Source organism: Pteropus vampyrus, unplaced genomic scaffold (assembly GCF_000151845.1).
Source record: "Pteropus vampyrus isolate Shadow unplaced genomic scaffold, Pvam_2.0 Scaffold221, whole genome shotgun sequence".
In the NCBI taxonomy this organism is placed as follows: domain Eukaryota; kingdom Metazoa; phylum Chordata; class Mammalia; order Chiroptera; family Pteropodidae; genus Pteropus; species Pteropus vampyrus.
In genome coordinates, this window is record NW_011889002.1 from 54,231 (window position 1) to 73,132 (window position 18,902).

The 18,902-nt window shown below is 31.7% G+C and overlaps 1 pseudogene; it reads right to left on the reverse strand.

Annotated features, from left to right (window-relative positions):
- Positions 1-892: 892 nt before the first annotated feature.
- Positions 893-1,011, reverse strand: LOC111747411 (annotated as a pseudogene).
- Positions 1,012-18,902: the final 17,891 nt, after the last annotated feature.

The window sequence follows — 18,902 nt, forward strand, 5'->3', positions numbered from 1 at the left end:
TAAGTTTTCTTGATAAGAAAACCGAATCACAGAAATTAAGGAATTAGCTCAATGTTCATGAGGCAGGACTGCAAACTAGGTCTGACTTTAAAGCCCAAGATCTCTATGCAGTAAGCTATTGGACATCTAGGATAAAATTATGTTCAATGTCATAAGGGAATGTTAGTTTTAACTCTCACTTTAATGTAGTAGTTCTGTAGTGCTTGTTAAGAAGTTTTATAGAACCAAAAATATTATCCTGAGTCATATTATAAATTTGGCTTTTTCAACACGTGAGTGACAGTTGCATTTTTGGCATATTCTAATTAAGGAAACATTTATAAACAAGCTTTATCATTTCTTTTATATGTGGGTCAGTTGGTAATTCACTAGAACTTGCCAATTTAGATTTTGCTACTATAGTCATGGAAAGGCCATTTCTTGTCACTGTGACACCTTTTATTACACTGTATGATCGTAATTTTAATTAGAGAGAAACAAAGAACCATTGTCCTAAGTTAGATTAACTTTGCACCTTTGGCATCTTTAGTTAAACCCAAAACTGCCCTGAAGATCAAGAGGGATCTGGGGCACAAGTACTGTTCTCCAATAGGTTAAGTTAAAAATTATATCCAAGTAGAACAGCCTGAGAGAAAAACAGAAGCACGTGTATAAGAAGTTACTTTTCACCGAATCTAAAGCATTTAAGCTAGTCTATAGGAGTTTGAAGAGACGTAATGGCTGACTGTAAGACTTAAATGATCTATAATAAAAGTATCTGGCTTAATCATATTTAGAGAAAACACAGTAATTATTTTTTTAATTTTTTTTTTTTTAGGCGAGGCAACCCTTGGTTGACTTCACAGATTGCAAGGACCTTATCAGCTTACAATCCCTTATTTTTTATTTTTTACGCCTACAGCACCTGGTCTTCCTAGGTGGTCTCCCATCCAAATACTAACCAGGCCCGACCCAGCTTGGCTTCTGAGATCAGATGGGATCAGGTTTGTTCAAGGTGGCAAGGCCATAGATAAGAAAACAGTAATTATTAATGTGTTCAATACCCTTACTGATAGTTCAAAAGAACTAGATTTGCAGAAGTCATTGATAGGTACCATTATTCACTGGAAAAGAAATAACAATAGTAAAAAACTAAAAAATGCTAATTCAAGAACTTTTCCACAGACAATTACAATGTAATTGACTCAGTAGATTAGACCATATCATATAGAAAATTATGTTTGTAAAGCATGAGATTATAGAAGTGGCATTGGCAAGGAATATATTCATTATCTTTATTTTATTTTATTTTGAAGCTCCAAATTTCCTTCACATGACAGAAAAAGGTATATGTATTTCTAAATAAGAACTATGATATATATACACATACATAATATATTACATAATATGTCTGATATATGTATATGATATATGTATATATGACATATGTATATCTAATATGTGGACAGTATCATCTATGTTATAATTTATATAACATCATATGTCATATATGTGTATATGCTTTTATGTATATTACATGTGATATATTATATATTTTAAAATACGAACTCAGTTACAGTGTTCTCTATCATGTACCACTAATATTTGATTGGGGTATAAATAACAGTTGAAGAAGCATCAAGATATCCTGAATATAGTAGGCACAAGATTGTTAATAGCAAAATATTAAAAAGCAAATAAGTAGAAAAGTAGATGACAAGAATGAATAAATATGTCATTAATATTTATGAGTCATAACTAACACAGTATAAGTTCCCAGTAAGGGTACTCTTAATAAGTGTTTAAATTAATGAATTCAATATATATGATGAATTAATTTTCAAAATTTGTATCGAATATACCATAAGGATTTCTATCTTTTGAAATACATTCTATGTGATAGTATTTATTCTATTAAGACATTTTTAAATTGGTTTAATATAATGTATACATTCCTAATTTAACCAAAAGCAGTTTCCAATTGCCTGTTTATGAAATAATTTGGGATGTTATTTATTTAAAAGAGAAATATGAAATTATAAGTGCCTTCATTCCTTTTTAATTACTTCAAAGGAAAGAAAGAAAAGAATGTGGAGAAAATGTGGATCTTTTTATGACTTAAACATTATAATATTGCAAATCATTTTCCCGTGAATTTCTTACATTTTGTAGTTACAGAATTGTTTTTGGTAGTCATATAGAAATGATTAAAAGAGTAGAAAAGAGGATCAGAATGAAAAGATTAAAGGGACTGTCATTTTTCAGCCTAAAGAAGAGAGAGTAGGCTAATGGTTAGTTGCTATTAATTTATGTCAACAAAGGAGAGGAAATATGTAAATCTGTATCATGAAAATTTTGGTTAGACACCAAGAAAATATCTGACTCTGAAAATGAATAACTAAGAAATATTATTTGTTTTGAAATTAAAAAATTATGTTCCTATTTGAGTATATAATTTCCTAACCAAGATATGTGGTAATTCCATACACAATGTTTTTCTATGAAAATTTATGAAACATATGTTTATTACGCAAACTTGAAAGTGCAGAAAAATATAAAGAAAAAAATCACCTTTAATATTATCCCTCTAAGAGAATTCATGTTACTATTATATACTTATTATTCCTACAAATATTTGCCAATTTGTTTATATATTTATATTTTAACAACAAAATTTAATAAAAATTAAAAACCAGAAATGAAAAATCAAAATTAAAAAGAATATAAACATTTCGATTGTAGCATATATTACCTTTTTCATTTTATATTATATTGCAGGAATTTTCTCTTATCATCTAATGATTTTGAAAATATCATAACATTCTATTATATGGACATGCTATGATTTATTTAAGCAATTAATTCTCAAACTTTTAGATTACTCCATTTTGTAATTATTAAAATAAGTGTTCCTGAAGTCTTTTTGCATATATTTTTTAACATATTTCGGATTATTTCTTCTACCTAAACTTCTACAAGCAGAGAGTTTGAGCAATTTTAAGGCTTTTCTCAAATTTTGACACATTGTTCTGCAGAAAAGCTATTTGTGTTGTTAACATGACCATTTTTAAGTAACTAGTGACTAAAAGTGAAAATAATTTTGTTTCCTCTTATTAGTCCTTGTACTGCAGAACCATGATAAACTTTAAAATTTTTCCTTTTGATTTTTTTCCACTTAGAAAAAGAACATGTATGTAAAAGGACCTTAAAATCTGGCATCAGTTCAAGCTTACTAAACCATATCAATAAGATCCTGTCATTCTCAAGAAAAGCATGTTTCAAATAAGAAAATGTCAGCCTTGAGCGTTTTTATTAACCATCTCCCTATCTTGCCTTCACATTCAGCTTTGGCTGACCACTTCCTCTCTCTCTCTCTGGTTTATTTGTATTAGAAATAAGTGGATTCATTAACTGTGCCACTTGGTGGGTAGGCCAGGCCTGAGAGTGTCCAATAACAGGTAATAGTTGTATTTTTCATGGGATGACTGATGTTTACTTTGTTGCTGGCCCCAGGAGCCGATATAATCTGAGATAGGTCTCTGTTTACTTCTTGTTTTACTGATAATACTGACCCATTTGAAACCAGTGAGAAAGAAAAATAAACATTCTGGAATATAGTACCTGTAGTAACTCTTCCTTTGGTGGTTATTTTGGAATCTCTTCAAAGACTTTTTTTTAACCCACACTTTCCCAACCAAAACCTTTATTTGTCTCCCTTCTCCCAATTAAACCCAAAATAATCAGCATCCAAACGATTCGAAAAACAAATAAAAAACATAAAAGACCAAAATTAGGACTTAAAGGAAGTTTTTATCTAACATTGAATTTTCTGTGTGCTCAACTGTTTTGTTTGCTAATGACATATTTTAATAACTGAGCCTGCCTACAAGAATTAAATATTTTTTCAGAATGTTAAATTAGATGTTTCTATACTGACTTGTTTGTTCTATTTTTTTTATATGTGTTGAAATGAATTTCTTGATGGTGATATGAAATAAATATAAAGTGAAAGAAGTTTTTTTTATAACTACTACTAACATGTTTAATGGAAATTTCTTATTATGCCACATACCTTATTAATTATTTGTTACATTATCTTAATCTGCACAGCAAACATTTATATTTTACACATGAAGAAAGTGAGATATAAAGAGATTGAATAATTCCCCAAGGGCAAAGGGCTAGCAATTGGTGAATATAGACACAGTTCCGTGCCTGCCTGAGTCTGGAATTCATGTTCTTAACTATTACACTATGCTGCCTCTATACTTTAAAATGCCAAATATGCATAAAACTGATATAAAACAAATATATTAGAATCTGTACATTCAAATAAATAATTGGCACACATCCATTCAACTAAAATGGACATGTGCCAGTTATGTTCATTTATACAGCACATAGTTCAGAAATGACTAGGCATTTATTATTTGTTTAACTGCACTGAACAATCTCCTTGAAGGGCTTATTTCACCACCGTTTGAGGCATTTTTGCTATTTCAGTTTTGAAATTAACATCATTTGCAATTTGAGTCGTGAGTAAGTAAACTTTATTATTTATTTTATCAGTTGTAAGTTTTAAATTATATATGTATATACTTAAAATGTATTTATACATATAATTTATACATATAAAACTTCATTACCAAAACGTTTGTTTCTATATTTTTCTCTTATGTATGTGATTTGAAGAATTATATTTAACTTCAAAGAATTAACATCATCTTGCATGGTGGGTTCTGAAAGAAATTTCAAAAGAATTCGAAGAATGACAACAGTATTAGAAAAGGCATAGCCCCTAAACAAATCACTTTTCAGGACTATGCTTTATGTTAAGTATGAGTATTAATAAATTTGTTAAAAGACATTTATGTTGTTTTCTATTTTACTTATACACATTATATTTACAGCCTATATATACTTTTAAAAATCGTGTGCATGTACTTACAATGCACGATATGTTCAGAAAACTAACAATTATATCCCAGAGCAAAATTTATGACTTAAAAGTCTAGTTCATAAGAGAAGAAAATAAGAGGCACTCCATCGGTGCTGCACTGATCTGTAGCCTGGCTTATGGGTGATATTTTTCCACTTCTGGTTTAATTGCTTTAGTCATTTTGGCAGTTGCACCAAGAACATCTGAGAACTCAATCCATACTTCATAAGGAGGTACTTGGGATGAAAGAGTGTTTTAGAGGGCATTTCAAAAACTAAATGAAGTAAAGATGTTGCTAAGAGCTATCTTTTTAGATTCACAAGGCTGAGAGGAAAACAAAGTTCCAACTCAAAATCAGCATGAACTAGTCAAATGGTTTGCTCTGTCTTGGAAAGCATTGACAGTGGCATAAAATCCAATGTGTTCAGACTATTGGCACTGTTAAAATGCAGGCCAGATCTTCAGTGCAGATAAGCACCTGAGTTCTTGGGAGAAAAATTCATTTTAACTATTGCATTTATTTTCCAATTCAAAATAGCAGGGAGCATTTGAGAACAGTTCTTGGTGGTGGTATATAGTTAAAGAAACTCAGAATGTGGGAGCAATAACGTAGAGTGCACCCAAACACAATAAAAGATTACCAAAGCTGGGCTACAAATAACAGATAGTGTGTACTTGGTGTGGATTATTAATGAAGAGTTATAGTAAGAAGGATCTTTATGATGCTATCAAAACAGTGGGTGATATGAGTCTGATATTAATTTTACTTCATTAATGAAATGAGAAATCCTGAGATAGATATGACAAAGAGAATTATTCCTATTTTTCATGCAATGTTAAATTTGTCTCTTAAGTTTTGCTCGTTTTCTTCTATGCATTCAGAATTGTTCCTTTCTTATGTCAGCATGTATGAAGATCAAAACTAGTTTATATATGAGATACCATAGGCATATTCTTTGGGGCCTATGAACCTTTTAGGGATGTGCATTTTAGTTGGAGCTTGGGTAAAAGTAAAAATTAATAATAATAACAAGAACAACAACAACAATAACAATAACATGCCATGAATGTTTACTTTGTACCCAAGCATGATGTGAAAGCTTTACATCCATTAACTGTCCTGATCCTCACACCATTTGGTTTAGGTACTTTAATAACCATCATTTTATATGTGTTTAATCTGAGGTATAGAGAGACAAAATAACTATCCCAAAGTTATATAGTTAGTAAGTAGCAAAGCTAGGCTTCTACTCCAGGGGGTATGGGAGAAATATTCCTCCTTGCATTACCTCTCAGACATGTACTTATTAACACAGCATTTGGAAAAGGCCTTCAAGCTTTCCATAATAACAAGCTCAAAAGGCTACTAAAACTGTGGTCCTCCCTATTTAACCACCCAGTCAGAGGGGAATAGTCAAGATCCAGAAGTAGAGGAAAATCAGATTTCATGGAGGAACTAGAAACTGGTAGATGTAGAGGAAAACCAGGTATGAGACTAAGGTGGCATGAGAAAGAGGCCAACCAGTTAGAGTCTTTCAGTCCAGGTCCAGGTTTTAGTCGTTTTCCTTGAAACATGGGAAGCCAATAAAGCATTTAGCCAATTAACATTTTTTAAAGTTTACTCTGGAAGCAATTAGAAAATTTGAAATGGAGGAGGCAGACAAGATGCCAAGACAATCTTGAGGCAGATTCAGTAGCCTAGGGAGAGATGAAGAGTCTTAGATCTACGAATTGGTGGTACAAGAATGTACTATGAAGCCAAGCAGCTCCAACTCTCCCTCTGGCCCAAACTCAGAAGTCAGTTAAAGCTAGTTGTTGCAGTGGAGATGCCCCGAATATAATACTTTGGCTTATGGGTGATATTTTTCTATTCCAATTTTTCAATACAAAGTTCTATTTGTTTTAAATGAAATTCATGACTGTCATTCTTGAACATGATTTAGGCAATTTAAAATTTATAAGAAAATTTTTAAAAAATTGCGTGTTAAATTTGGCATGATATATAATACAAACATTAGAACTGGTAATTTGTTGTCTTGGATTCTTCCTTCTATAATAAAAATAAAATAAAATAAAATAAAATAAATAAAATAAAATAAAATAAAATAAAATAAAATAAAATAAAATAAAATAAAATAAAATATAATAAAATAAAATATAATAAAATAAAATAAATAAATACATACATAATATACTAGATAAATAAATAAATAAATATATCTGGACTGAAACAACAATGAAAAAGTTAAACCAACAAAAAATCATTAGTCTGTTTGCTTTTGTTGAGTTCAACCCGAAATATGACTTCAATATATTCACAAGGATTAGGATCACTCTTTATATAAATCTATTTTGCATCATTAGCTTTCAGGTAGTTGAAAAGCTCAGTATAATATGAAATAATTTTGACTTGATAAATTTCCTATTCGTATTTAATTTTCTCTTTTAATAACATCTGCACAGAGTTCAAATTATATGTCCAATTTTTCTTAATAGGAAAATACTAACTTGTCAAACTTTATGTATTCAAAATGTATAGCTTGATTATAAATTTTGAGAAATTAAAATGAGAGTTTCACTTACTACTTAACACTAAATAGCCTCAGCTTATGTTCTGACCTAATAGCCTACCAGATTTCATTTCAAGTATATTTAAACACTTGTTGAAAGAAAGCTTATGCAGGTTTCCATTAGGAATAGATGCTACTGGGAAATATAATTTATTAGGATGTCTCTTATAAGAATAAAACAAGTCGGATTGACCCAGGATTCAAAAGAGCATTCGCTGTAGCCTAGATAAACCAGTGAGATATTTTAAATGTGCTTAAATGTTGGGACGCTCAAAGATATGTGATTTTTCTGAACCACTTTTTAAGAGTAGGATTACTAATGCTGGATTTTATCTAAGGCATCTTTGTCTATAAATAATATAAAAAGTGTACCCCGAGGGCCAACTAACTAAAATTACTATACTATAAAGTGATCCAAGTGAAAGCACTGGACAAAACTAAAAAATGCAGAAGACAATGCTCTCAATTTCTAATGACAACTTTGAAAAAACTACTCTCCTTTTATTTCACAGCTTAATTCTGAGAGCCATATGTTTGTTTTTGGCCTGTAGAGAATTTAGTGCCACTCATTGTTTGTACAAAGTTACTTCAGTGACTGATGATTATTAATTACCCTCCTGAAAAAATTTCAAGTCAGGCAGACTCGAGTTTCAAAATTAATGTATGTATCAGCCCTTCCCATTTGAACAGGAAGATCCTGCTTATTGCTCTTATCTGGAGCCAGGTAAAGCCAAAACAGCCACCCCTGTATCCAGGTGTTCATGGACTTTCCATTGGAAGCCCTAGTTAGGAGGAAACATTTTACTGACCTGAAGGACATTTATGTAGAAACTTAGCTATGATACCATGAGATTATGCTTTATTGTATAAACAACTACACATTTACAAATTGAAGATGGCATTGTTCATAAAAATGTCAGGCTACTGGGTATAAACTGGAATTGTTTTGGGAAAACTAGAAAACGACTGAGAACCAAGAGACAAAACGTCTTATAAAAACACCCCAAAATGGCATAAAGAAAAACTGAAATAATAATAAGCTTATTATAAGAGATTATTTTGAATCTTTGTTTTGAAGTCACTTCTCTTACTTTATATACAATTTAAATAAGCTGTTCTGTTGCTTTACCTAATACGGGGCTAGTGACATGAGTTGTAAATTTGTAGAATGGGGCAGATTCTTTAATAAGAATTAACAATTGATGATTTACTAGAGAAACATGAACAGAAAAATTATCTCCCAAAATGGCACAATAAGTATTAAAAGAAAACAAAAATTTAGTAGTTGTGGTTTATTTCATAAGTGAAAATTGAGTAAGCCTCAAAAACATCACATAGAGGGTCTATTTGAGCTATACTATCCCAAAAATAGTAAATCTTTTTCCTACCTTTATATCAAAATGTTCTGATCTGGATGAGTTTAAATCAATCTATAAGTACTTATTGAGTTTCTAACACTGCTCTAAATGGTATGTAATTTTACAAGTATTCTTAACATTTTTTCTTTAGTTTCAATAGTAACCTGGTAAGAGAATTAGATTCAGTTAAATCTGTGGTTTGTTATACTCAGAAAAACTTTAAAAACTCTCAAATATTCCCCTCTCCTAAGACTTTTATATATTTTCCAGATATATATTAAAAGATACAACACTTGTTAAAATTTATAAATAGAATAAATGAGTAAATAGGTAAATAAATTTTAGAGTCTTCTTTGTTGTTGTGCCTTCAGAGTCAGTTGAATAATTACTTCGTCTCTAATTTCTTTTGGGAGAAGATGATCATGCTTCAGTTTACTGTGTGATTGTACCATGAAAAGGAGAGAGCACATGAAATAACTTTATCCTAAGCATACAGGACAAAATTGCTTTCTTGAAGAGACTACTTAGCAAAAAAGGATTCTTAGCAAGAGGAAGGAATAACCAAAATCTTTTGAGACATTTTTGTCTGTTAAGACTGAAGAGAGAGACAGAAGGAGACACATACAAACATGCATTCTTATTAAAACATAAGTCATCTTAGTAGAATTCCTGAATATGAGAATTAATGTTATGTACCAATTCTTTCTGTGCACAGGTTTTAATGGTGGTGTTCAGGAATTAAATCTCAGAATCAAGGAACCAAAATATGGAAACTAAAAACTCCAAATTATAAAATCCAAGAGACATTTTGACAAACTTTCAGACATCGAAAAAGAATATCTTAGAACAGGAAACCCTACACCCCAAGCCACAAACTGGTACTGATCTGTAACCTATTAAGAACTGGGATGCACAACAGGAAGTAAGTGATGGGCTAGCGAGCGAAGCTTCATTTGTATTAGCAGCTGCTCCCCAGTGCTAGCATCGCCACCTCAGTTCCACCTCAGATCATCAGGCATTAGATTTTCATAGGAGCACCGGTCCCTGGTGCCAAAAGTTTAGGGACCACTGCGTTAGAAGGCATATCATCTCTAAAGAGCAAAATCAATTTGCATGCATCTTTTTGAAATTATAGGAAAGAGATTTTAGTGAATAAAAATATTTTTCATTGTAGCCTTAACATTAACTTAATATATATGTATATATATCACTAGTGCTATTTACATTTTTTATTATTTTATTTTATAAATGTATACATAATAATGTATATGGATTCTTACAGATTTATGACTAAATCTTCCAACTGTCTATTTTTTAATTACTTTTTTTCCTTCTTAAATTTCCAAAAAATGTCTTCCTTTTAGATAGTTTGAAGCAGAAGCACCTATAGTTAGCAGAACTTTGATTCACAGCATTGATTTTCTTAAGATCACAGAAATAGTTGTTGTAAATTGACTTGTCACCTGGGATACTTCCCTTGCTCTTGCTTAGGTGACTGGATAGCAAAAACTGAATACAAATTATGTTTTGTTGGTTTTTTTTTTGTAGCTATTCTGTGATGCCATATACTTAGGATATTAATGAGAATACATAGAATGATATATGTTTATTATCTATGACTGCTCAAATTCATCAATTAGGTTGATGTATTAGTTTTATAGGGCTGCTGTAAAAAAGTATAGCAGTTCCCTCTTCTCCATGGTTTCAGTTACCTGTGGTCAACTGCTGTCAAAAATATTAAATGGAAAATTTCAGAAATAAACAATTTACAAGTTTTAAATTGTGTGTTGCTCTGATTAGTGTGATGAAATCTTGTGCCATCCAGCTCTATACTATCAGGAACATGAATCATTCCTATGTCCAGAGCAACCATGCTGTATATGCTCCCTGTCCATTAGTCACTTAGTTGCTGTCTTGGTTATCAGATCAACTGTCACAGTAACATGGTATTTATGTTCCAGTAACTCTACTTTTACTAATAATGGTCCCAAAGTGCAAAGTAATGATGCTGGCAATTTGGATATGCCAAAGAGAAGCTGTAAAGTGCTTCTTTTAAGTGTAAAGGTAAAAGTTCTTAAAAAGAGAAGAAAAAAAATCTATGCTGAGGTTGCTGAGATCTATGGTAAGAATGAATCTTCTATCCATGAAACTGTGAAGAAGTAAAAAGACATTCTGCTAGTTTTGCTGTAGTACTTCAACCTGCAAAAGTTATCCCAAGGTGCATGAAAGTGCTTAGTTACAGTAAAAAAATTTGTGGGTGAAAGACATAAACAAAAAATACATATATATGGTTTGATACTATTTGTGGTTTCAGACATCACTGGGGTTCTTGGAATGTAACTCCCTCAAATAAGAGAGACAGTGTACCACAAACTGGGAGGCTTAAACAACAGAAATGTGTTTCTTCACAGCACAGGAAGCTAGAAGATCAAGATCAAGGTATTGAAATGTGTAGTTTCTTGAGAACTCTCCCCTTGGCCTGTAGATGGCTGTCTTCTCCCTATGTTTTCACATGGTCTTCCCTCTGTGTGCATGTATGTCCTAATCTCTTCTTATAAGGACATTAGTCATATTGGACTATGGCCCACCCCAAATGACTTCATTTAACCTTAATTATATTTTTAAAGACCCTACGCCCAAATATAGTTACCTTCTGAGATACTAGAGGTTAGGAATTCAACATATACATTTAGGGGGACGTAATTCAGCCCATAAGAGTATACATATAATACTTTGAATGTTAATCTTACAATTAGTGTCAATTCAGGGTAATTTGGTAGACTACACTCTAGCTTTTTGATAATTATATGTTCTTGCACTTTTTTTATCAAATGTTCCTTTCTCAGACCAATTTGGGGAAATAAAATACAAGTGAATTCCTCTCCTTCACGGCATGTTATTAGGAATAGAAACATTGTAGATGACTAATCCTGATGGCACCTGAGATTAAGACACTGATGCCCTGTGTGGCACATTAACATCAATGACAACCACTTAACACATAATCTATTCCTTACATTGCATGTCTCTGAGCTGTTCACACCAGGAAAACAGAGTCCTGGGGTTCCTGTTGTGTTATTTACCTCTTCTTTGAGCTGTTAAGTCCACCACAGCCATTTAGTAAATTATCAGTTTTCTTATTGGCCCTAAATCGTGCCTAATTAAAAATCTGACCTCCACAAGCTAGTCTTCTTCCTAAAGAGACAGAACATAAACAGGAAAAATCAGCTAATTGCTACAAAAACTGCTTTTGTGGCACTGTAATTGGACCTCAGTGAAACAAATGAACCCACTGGGGATTCCTTAATGAATGTTTAACTGCAAACGGTAGTCAGGCACTTAAGCAGCTACGCTGATGGTCCCTAATGAAATCAAATAAAATCAAATAAAAGAATCTGGCATTTTTACTAACCAGATTTCTTGGCACTATGACATAAAGGATAATATATTTCTGAGTAAATAAATGTAAGAAAAGTTATAAATGGAGCGGTGAAAACTTAGTTGAAACTGCTCAGATTACACCAAGAAAAATACAACCTAAGGAAAAAAACCCAACAAAATGACACATGCTGTTTAATTTCACACATGGATCTCTCCGTCATGAAAGTCACTTGAGGAAACTACTGAATTCGAGTTGGACTATTTTCTTATTGACACGAAAAGTGCAATTCCTTTTCTTTACCTTTTTTTTTTTTTTTTAAATAATTTCATCCCAAAGAGTGTTTCATAACTGACAAACATTAACATCACAGTTGCAACGTTATCAATGTGCTACCTCAGGGAGTCAATGACATTTCTAATTTATTATTCCTTTGCTTAATAGAGGATAAATGAATTCTAATGATAGTGAAATTGCTGTGTAATTTAGATATCTTTTCTGATTATATCAATATTAAAGGAAACCTTAATAAATTGTTATTATCATTATAAATAATTTAATGATGTGTACACACCAGTTGTGACTAAGACTATAAATTCTCACTAACATTTATGGGCTTCTACCTTCCTGGGCATCCTGCTAGTTTCAGCCCCCATTGTGTCTAGGCATGGGTCACTTAACTCCTTACCAATGGATTGTGGGAAGAGTCACATTTTCCACTTCTAGGCCTGGCTCATAAACATCTCCAAAGTCTTCCACGTGTTTTCCTTCTACCTGGTGGATGAATACAGAAGGCTATGGGCATGTAGGGAATTGTTAACAAGGCAAACACAGAAGATATCAATTATAATCCCCAAACATAAATCACAGCACCAGCATCACCCAGGAACCTATTATAAGTGAAAATTCTTGGACCCAAACCCAAACCTCCTGCATCAGAAACTTTGGGAATAGGTTCAAAAATCTGCTTTAGCAAGCCCTTCGGCTGATTCTGATGCATTTAAAAATTTAAGTACCACTGCTCTTGAAGATAGTTACTAATTGGAAGAAGCCGAGATCCCAGAATGAATGTACAGATGAGAAACCAATTCTTCCCTTCCCCAAGTCATTTGATAGTGACACAAGAAAGAGATAACTCTCAATTATGCTAGTGTGCTGAAAGTTTTGTGTTGGCTATTATAGAAGTTAGCATAATACATCTAGGCCTGGTCCATAAAACATCCCTGAGATGGTCTATATGGTTTAATTTTACATTGCTCATTGGATGGATGTAGAAGACTGTAATCAAAGACATAAGTATTTTTAATATCTACATTTTGAAAATGAGGAAACCGATGACCAAGTTAAGAATATTGACTGAAATTACATTGCTCTTTTGTACTAGATTAGGCAGAAAATCCGTATATATAATACACAGTCAATGTCTTCCTGGAAGATTTTACCATTGAATTTTCAACATGATACATTACATTTTTTCTTTATAAATATTAATATTTCCCTCTACATATTTATTTCATTGGATATTTAGTGATAATAAAATCACATATATAATTTTGGATGCTCTAAACTATTTGTTATGTCTATACTACTCTTTTAGTCATCAATAAATTTTACTGAGCACTTGCTAGTTGCTAAGCACTATTCAGAAAATAACTCCTTCCTTACATCTAGCTATAAACTATATTTATTTTACCAAAGTTAAGTAGGCTTTGAAGGCTCTGAAGAGAGCTTTATCCTAGCGATTACTTGAACATATATTTATATAATGTTTATATGATTTAGCAAATAATATGTAAAGCAGGGTGTTAGGGCAAGCTCTAGAATGAGTCAACGGACCAATTTTTGTGTGTGTTCTGGTTCTGCCACAACCTAACTATGCAAATGTTACCAATTCATTTTAGATTCTAGTTCTCAATATTGTCAAATGCAAAATTAGGGATTCTGTTACATAAACTCTAAAATATCTTTCACCATCAAGCCTATGATTCTAATGCAAAAATGGTAAATTTAAAATCCAAGCAGGATCTAAGAGATTGTGTTTGGTGGTTTGGTGTTTCTCTCTATTTTCAGAAAAAATTAACATAACTATTCTGTTTATTGGGATAAACCTTGGGATGCTGAGAATGATACAGAAGACCTTGGTCAAGTTCAGAATAGTAATGCATAGTCTTCTTTGTTACAAATTGCATTACATGGGGACAGTAAATATTTCAATTGCTTTAAACATAGTCGACCAATCAGGATTATTGAATGGCCTCATAAAGTGATTGGGAACCATCTGTAATTATGTAATGCGATAACCTTGAAAACAGTATTTAAAGTCATTATGGTTATATGCTAAGTTGTAGGTTCAAGTTGCAGCTTTCCCAACCCGGACAAGTGTCTTAAACTCTTAAGTTTCATTTACCTCATCTTCTACATAAGCATATTAATAATATATACCTTAAAATAATATATACTTCACTTGTTGAATGTGTGTGTGTGTGTGTGTGTGTGTGTGTGTGTGTGTGCATGTGTGTATTGTTGTCTGGCTCAAAGGGGTAGTATATGTAATATTAGACTCTTTACTAACTGTAATATTTTATTACATGTTCATGTCTAAGATATTTTGATTTTTCCTTCAAAATCTTAAATTCAGATAAAAAAAGATATTAAGTCTGAAATGGCAGTAGACTCTGATTCAGGTTAATTATAGAAGTGTATTGCAATTGGTAACCCAAGTTACTAAATTAATTTATTATTTTCTGAGTGTGTCTAGTACATGAAATAACTGCTAGCAGATTGTTTTCAAGTAGAGATCCTCTGGGACTACTTAAATAAATAGTTAAGACTCATTTGAAATTAGCAGCTCTCATTTGCATACAAACAAAATAATGTGTTAAAGCGTTTAAAAACTGTTCAGTGGTATGAATTTAAATTCAGGACCCTAAGGAACAGTATGTACACCTGTAATTCATGAAGCCTAGCTGTTTACCTGTAGCTCGAAGCCACAAACTCGTTTCTTTAAGTAGTGAACTACTCCAGGAAAATGTATCTTCCAGGTTTTTAGAACCCAATGCACTTTATCTGTTTCTTAGTGTCTTGGTTCTGAGTTTCAGACTTTTCCCCTGGTTTGATGTCATTGTATGTAAGGTATGGATAGAGTCTGAAGACTTTGGCAAAATTAGAGTAATAGAATTCTCAATACAAAAGAGATGCTAGCTGAAGTAGTAGACCTTCCCACCTTCACAGTCCCCATTGGTCCCTTTAGCTCCCACCTCCATACCTCTGATTGACTTTGGCAATTTCTGAGCCCCTAAACTTTATTATATCCCATATTCTTGGGGATTAAAATTTAGTTTCTGAAATGGGAATTTGAAATGGAATCTGATATCTAGCTGGCAGCACTTTCATCCATTGAATTACCATTTATCAAACATAGATTATTGCTATTAGTAGGGCAATGCTATTCCAGTCACTTTCACTGAACTCAAGACTGACAAGTACTGAGGAATTTTCAATGAAGTGTGTTAAGGACTACAATAGAAATAATCATAGATTACCATGATAGCGAGTAGGGAGCTCTTAATTTAACACAGGGAAACATAAAATTATTGCCTGCAAGAGATTGTAGTAAGACCCAAGCAAAGATCTGAAAGACATTAAGAGTGATTTGGGTACATATAACAGTGGACAGGAATTTTTCAAGTATATGCAGAACCTCTGAGGCAAGGAAAATTATGACTGTAAGTATTCAGGGAAGCTAGAGCCCCACCCAGCTTTAAGTGAAAATCATTATGAATATAGCAAAAGAATTACTTTTGGGAGTCTGAGTACCACTTCTTGAGATGGATATTGTTTCCATTTATTCCATTTTTACATATGATTATAAAGAAATATTGTTAGAAAATTAAAAAGGGGGAACTTCTTAAGGAGACAAAATTATCTTCAGGGAGTTTAATCTCCATAATTAAAATATTGAGTACATGGAGATTTGGAGATAACAGAAGTTTTGTTCTCAGTATAGTGGTGATTGTAGGTTATTTCTTGTTTGTTTCTTTATCCACTGATTTAGAGTCCTGAAGATTCTGACAGTGGTTTCAAATAGTCTCAGATTAATCCACAATGTTGAACTAAACCCAGATACTTTTTCTGGAAATTATTCACATTAATCACACCTTTAGTTGAAGCTCTGAGAAAGATTCAATCAACCACCATGGACTGGCAATAAAGCCAGGGGAAAAAACATGTATACAGTGTGTGTAAATAATGTATTCAGATAGATTTTTTTCTTCTCGTGTAAAGATACATATTGGAAAGAAAACAACTTAGAGTAATGAAAATTATAGAAAAGGGATCAGCATTTTAAGCTCTCAAAGAACAAGCAAATCTAAAAAGGATTCATTGGATCAACTAGATAAAATTTTTGAAGCTATTTTCAACAGATACCACAATATCTAAAAGGAAGGAGGAGGAGGAGGGAAAGGAGCCGGAAAAGGAGGAGGAGGAGAAGTGAAGTAGACTAGGAGCTTACATAAGAAGGGCTCTGAATGGACATACTAAAAGGGAGCCAAAATTGCAATAATATATGCATTGGGGGTAGCAAAGCAAAGAAATAACTATAGAGAAGAAAACAATATTAGATGCAAACCTGAGAAAATCTCCCTAATGAAGAAAAATAAAGAACAAATATTAAAGTGATGAAATAAAAATTTTTCAGTTTTGGAACTCATATGCTTACCTAAAAAAAGAAAATAAAGAAAGATCAAGAGGGTTAAAGTAATAACTGCAGGGGCAAATTGAAAGATTACAATGTTGACTGACATACATGTGGTAGATGTTGTGTCAGATAAATGCTGAATTATAAGATTAAAGAACAAATTCTAAAGTTTTTAAGTCAGAAAAAAACAAACAAGCAAGCAAAAAATATCTATTAAGTACAAAGCAACAAATAAACTGGAAATATGATTCATAATAATAATAATAATAATAATAATAAAGTATTATTTTTAAATTATGAGGAAAAGAGAAATGTTATAACAATTTTAAATATAGAATTTTTTTTATTTTTTAAATATCAAAAAGAAATACTTCAACACACAGAAAGCCAGAAAACATTTCACACATATATCATTTAAAAAATATATGTCTCATCACTATGTTGTATAACTGAAACTAGTATAATTCTGTATGTCAACTATAATTGAAAAATAAACTTAAAAAATTAAAAAATATAAATATAACTTGAAAATGGATATCAGCTAATCAAGAGACAAATACAATTTAGTGTTAGAAATTTTAAGATTTCTTTTTTATTTTAAAAATGATTTATTCATATTAGAACGAATCTTAAAATTAAGTAGTGACTCTTGTCTCTTCCATGCATTTCATATCATTTATTTTACAATTTATATATACTGTTTCTTAATATAATTGTTGTCAAAGATAATTAACATTGCAAAAACTGCATATATATTTCAAAATGAAAGCTGGCCATCTGATTATCTAAAAACACAAAGGTGCCCATTTTACACATAAGAACTAATAAAAACAGGACACAGAAAACAAATATGGAAAGTTTTAGGAATATAACTTATCCAGCAGATGATTCATGGAAATTAATTTTAATTGACAAGATTAACTTTCAAAAGAGATATCATGCCTTTCAAAGTACAAATGATTAAAAAACAATGACAAATATAAAATAATGTTCTTTTTTCTTTAGGAAGAATTAATCAAAGTAAAAGAAAAAATGGTTTTAGATTCAAAATATTACAAGAAAGCGGCAAACTGTAAAGAAAAATGATTGCATGTGGTATGTATGACACTTTCTCAAAAATAAAAATATTAAATGTGTCATGAATTTATCAAATACTTATTGAATATTTATTGGTTCAGGTATTGTACTAAGTGTTGACACTAATAAATTAGTCTGCCTTCAAGGAATCCACCATCTAGTGAGAAAGACTAAGGTCTATTTTCAACATTATAATTCTAATATTACATTCTCCCTAGAGAATGATATTTTTTAAAAAAAATGTATTATGGTGACATAGGTCAATGAAATCTAGTAAGATTTAAGTGTACAATTCAACAGTAAGTCATATATATATATATTGCATCATATGCTCACCACTCATAGTTAGATTTCTTTCTGTCACCACATATTTGACCCCTTTTACCACATCTATCTCTGGTAACCACTAGTCTATTGTCTGTGTCCATGGGTCTCTGTTCGTTTGTCATGTTTGTTTCTTGATTTTAGGTTTATATCCTACATATAAGTGATATCATGTGGTTTTCAACTTTTTCTATCTAGCTTATCTCGCTTAGCATGATTATCTCAAGTTCCATCCATGTTATCAAACATGGCAGTATTTCATCTCTTCTTATAGCTTAGTAATATTCCATTGTTTATATGTACCACAGTTTCTTTATCCAATCCTCTATTGTAGGACATTTCAGTTGCTTCCATGTTCTGGCCACTGTGCATAATCCTGCTATGAACATCGGTGTGCAAATGTCTTTTCAGATATAAATTTTCAAGTCTTTGGTGTAAATACCTAGTATGGTAGATCAATTCTTAGCTTTTTGAGGAATGTCCATACTGTTTTCCATAGTGGCCATACCAATTTTCAGTCCCACTAGCAGTGTATGAGGGATTCATTTGCTCCACATCCTCTAGAATACTTGTTATT